The following is a 4820-nucleotide window of genomic DNA, read 5'->3' as shown; positions in this document are numbered from 1 at the left end:
GCTTAAGTTTACTTTATCCGCTTGTACATCATCCTTCACATAGCATACAACCCCTCCTGCCCTGTAGTCTTCATTACAAGTTGCTAGGATTTTATAGCCTGGGATGTTGTACAAATTTAGCTCATCGGACCCAATCCACACCTCACTCAATACAATGAAATGAACATTATTTTTGACACAATGAATCTCTGCTAGAAAACTATTGAAATTTCTTCTAAGACTTCTTATATTGACATGGATCAGATTGATATAACCATCACTAACAGTAGAAGAGAAAAAAGGAATCAAGGCTTACTTGCAAATTCTCTGATGTCATTTATATTATTTAGAAAATGTTATTCTAGGGATCTAGTTATTTAAAACAGAAAATATTTTTTCATAACATAAAATAAACTTACATGAAAAATTGTAAATTGACAGGCCTAGTAGTTTATTTCAACTTCTCAATGTCCTCAACAGTATCAATTTTTTTGACATTTGTCCCCTTCATCCTTTCTCACAAAGAATTTACCATCTCTGGTCCATGCGAACTTGTAGCCCACTTCACTGCATTTTGCCTTTAGCTTTGTTAGAAATTGCTTGTTTTCCGGAGAAAGGTGGTCACTGATGTACACTCGTTGGTCTGGATATGCGGGGTTTTACTTGCTTGGCACTTAGGTTTCGTGTTTCCTTGAATTTCTTTAACCACATATCTTTTATTATTCTTTGTTGGAACTGTACAATTATGGGTGGTGGTCGGCGCTTATTGAAGGAAGGAATACAGTGTGCAGCATTTAAGTGGGTTACATCTACTTCAACTCCAATAGTTTTAGCAATGTCCTTTAGAAGGCATATTGTGTCTTCATTAGGAGTTTCTGGCACCCCACTTATTTCTAGGTTATTTTTTCGCGTGTACTGTTCCAGCGACCGTACTCTCTCCTTCAGGTTACGTACATCAGAGGTTAGGTTATGATTTTTAAGCCTAATTTCTTCATTTTCTTTCCTGAGTGTACTCATTTCTTGTTTAATATCATGCATTAATTTATTTGAGGAGTTGATTTTGTCCGACATGAACTGCACTGATGTGCGAAGCTCATTCATTTCTAACCTAACATTGGAGATTTCTTCAGTAAGCCTCTTTATTAAATCATTATCTATGGTTGTACTCACGTTAGTTTGGTTAGTAGAACCTCTGCACCCTTTACACTTCCAGTCTCTGTTGGATCTAAGCTTCTTCCCCTCTAAATCTCCTTTAATGCACTTGTTATGAAATAATGCTCCACAAACTCCAACACACATAACCTCACTTCCGTCTCTGTCACACTGATCGTTACAGACACCGCAGATCGATGGCATAATTTACCTTCTAATGATACTACACACTTTTAAATGCTAAATAGTATAGTTGTTTAAAGATTGCGAATAGTTACAATAATACATTGTTTAATACAAAATAAATGGAAAATTGAACCAAATATTTTTATATGTAATATGCTTTGTTAAAAAAAAAAAAATAAATAAAACTAAGATTGGTATAATGTTAAAATAAGGCATCCCTGAAATAGCTTGAATTGGACAAGTTCAGTTCAGTACATTTAAAGCAATGGTACTCCATTGTAAGAAACTAAATTTTTTTATTGGTTCAGAGTTCTAAAACTTGCTGACCAATAGGAAACCTAGTTGGTTACTTGTCTTGTAATGTTAGAACAAAACTACTGGAGAGCTCTGCTCATTATCTTGTGTAGTTTAGCCTTGTAGGCACATAGTTAGTAGTGCGGATTGAAAGAACACCCCAGTTTACGGGGTTTTCGGTGAACCGGACAAGAAACCAAATAAAAGGTGTGAGTGTTTTAGTTCAGTATATAATAAGAAGAAGTATTTTATTTTTGTTGGATACAAAAATTCAAGCTTAAGTCAGGAATATAAAATGGTTTAACTGTTGAAAATTTATGATGAAATGTACTCTTACTAAAATTATATTAAGAAATGTAAAAATGTAAAAAACATCAAATTAATTGTCGATTGAAGATTGAAACAAGATAAATAAAAAAATAATTGTTAACATAACAAGACTACAATTTCATTTGACAGAACACAAACTCCATTTAAATATTATTATTTATGATACAATACAAATAATCTGGTTATAATTATTTGTCATGGAGTATCTCCACCAGAGGATACAGTGTATAACTAATAATATACATATTTATTAGAGCAACCATGTTACAATAGCTGCAGTCTTTCTAGTATTTATAAGGTAGAGCACGCCAAACCACATGTTTGTGGAACAGACTTCACTGTGGTTGCATGGAAAATTCAAGTCTATTGCTCATTTAATTAGGGCTTAGTTAATATGCCACATGGTAAAATGCCTTTTCAGTTTGTAGACATTTATTTATTCTCAGGTCCTGCTATCATTTTCACCTTTATTATTTTGCTAACGCTCAGACAAATCCTATTGAATAATAGGCTTATATAAATATGAGGCTTGCTGCAAAATTTCAAGTCAATTAGGCTACTTTGTTTTCGAGATATCATGGAGACAGGTAGAATGACAGAAATGAACATTCCCAGCTCCTCGAGTGGCATCGCTAATTCTCACATATATGCTAATAGATTTCTATAGCACAAATAGCTACATATAGGAAAGATAAAATAAGACATGTTTTATGTAATTATAATTTGTTTTTTGTCTGAATTTCCATTTATAATGATTACAAGCCATCCTATTTATATAATTTTTATTATTATGTTATATATAAGAATCAAGTTGAAATGTAATTGTATATACTAAATGAAAAATTTTATTTTGTAACCTCCAAATTTGTAATTGTTGATAGATGTATATAGTAATGAAAAATGCTATTTCGTGGTAAGCTTACGTAATGTTATATCCAAAGCTTATCAAATATACCCAAATACCAATTTCTTACTTGGTATCTTATAAATATATTCCTTCGATGGCAACTAACGTAAACTATGATCATCATAACTCACTGAGCCCCCTTTCTAGTGATATATCTCTGCGAGAAGTTCTGGCTCATCTCCAGGAGTTCTTGTTCCAGGAATTAGTCGAAGCAGTTCTGTCATTAACATCTTCAGCCTGTATTGTTGCAGTGTGTTAGGTCTAAGCACCGCTTTATATACAGCGCTAAGTAGACGTCAGCAAGTATTTACATGTACTAATTAGAGATATTTAAAAAGTAATACTGTACATCGTATAAAATAGTAATGATAATGATGTTAAATCAGTATCAGTTAACCATATTCAAATCTTTAAAATATTGTCTTGTAGTAGATTAAGAAACTTTCTGACAATGATACGACTATGCTTTAGAGGGATAATTGTAAAATTAGCCTAATTAATTAAAAAATATGATATGAAAAAAATTATCGTGTTATAATGTTTAATACTTTTAATAAACTCTATTGCAACCTCCACCACAATTAGTGTGGCTGACGATCGAATTTTTTCTACATTTCAATAAAAAAAGCCCGGGTGAGTACTTATAAAATGCAAATTGTTATATATCGCTGTCATATTAACCAGATAAAGTGATTGAACATCACAATATTTATATTATCTATATGTTTTATTAAAATATTTATTCACATGCGTGACTGTTGCGATTGAATCTGTAAGTTAAGATAAAATTATGATAAGAAAAAATTATCATTTCAAATTTTTCACTCAAATTTCACTTTGAAACCCTGCTATTTGGATCGCCAGGAAAACTAGTGCTGCTGATGAACGATTTCTTTTTTTTCCCCGGGAAATCTGAAGAAAAACCAGGTTGTTTGCGTAACAATGCAAATTTGTCTCGATATATGACCTGTATATGTAACAGTGAACTATAAATATACAACTATTACCAACAATCAATTATCCATAAATGAAAACATATACTACGATATACCGTTTTAATGTATTATATTATAGATATTTGTATTACCGTGCATATACATATTATCATGCCTTTTTAGTAAATCAGAACAGTTGAACTGGAATAAGATCTATCGGACATCTCAGTCAGTAAAATGTTTTAATCTACAACTTTAAAATTATTATAAATAATAATTAACTACTACAGGCTATTTCCTGTAACATTTAAAAGTGTATTTTAACTAGTTAACTTATAGTATTATCTTCATAATACTTATATTGAAACGTTGTCAATGTATGGCCTGCTGTTACAATTATGTACACATTATAATTCAATAAACACTTATGGACAATTACAGGCTGTTAAATTTTGCAATTTGCATAACCAATAGGAGATCGGTAATGCAAATCAGGTATGGTAAAACAGCCCGTGGTACCAGCCTTGGTCACATTGCCGGGATAGTTAACTGAATTGTTGCTGTGTATTGGTGAAAACATAATACATTTAACATTGGCACAAAATACCGACTTTAAGGGATAATGTATGATGTTTAAATGAAATACAACTTGCAAGACCATATAATATATGTAAATGTTTAACGCAACAAAACTTATTTTAAATTTCTTGTCTCATGAATCTAAAATACATATATATATATATATATATATATATATATATATATATATATTTATATGCATAAATACATCTGTATCTGTACATACATATAGTAAAACTTGTAAATGTAAATTAATATAATAACTCATTTATGAATATGAATGTAAAATTACAAATCAAATGTATAATAACTTATTCACATAGTTCTTATGTTCCTATTGATATTCATGATAAATACTTTAACAAAAATGTGAATGGAAAGGAAACTAATTATTATTAATTAATAGTTTTGTAATACTTTTTTGGGATCTCTCAGAATATAACAGTAGATATCAATTA

The sequence above is a fragment of the Homalodisca vitripennis genome, chromosome 6, assembly GCF_021130785.1.
Source record: "Homalodisca vitripennis isolate AUS2020 chromosome 6, UT_GWSS_2.1, whole genome shotgun sequence".
Taxonomy (NCBI): Eukaryota; Metazoa; Arthropoda; class Insecta; order Hemiptera; family Cicadellidae; genus Homalodisca; species Homalodisca vitripennis.
The sequence above is the reverse complement of the archived record's forward strand: the minus strand, read 5'-3'. Positions refer to the sequence as shown.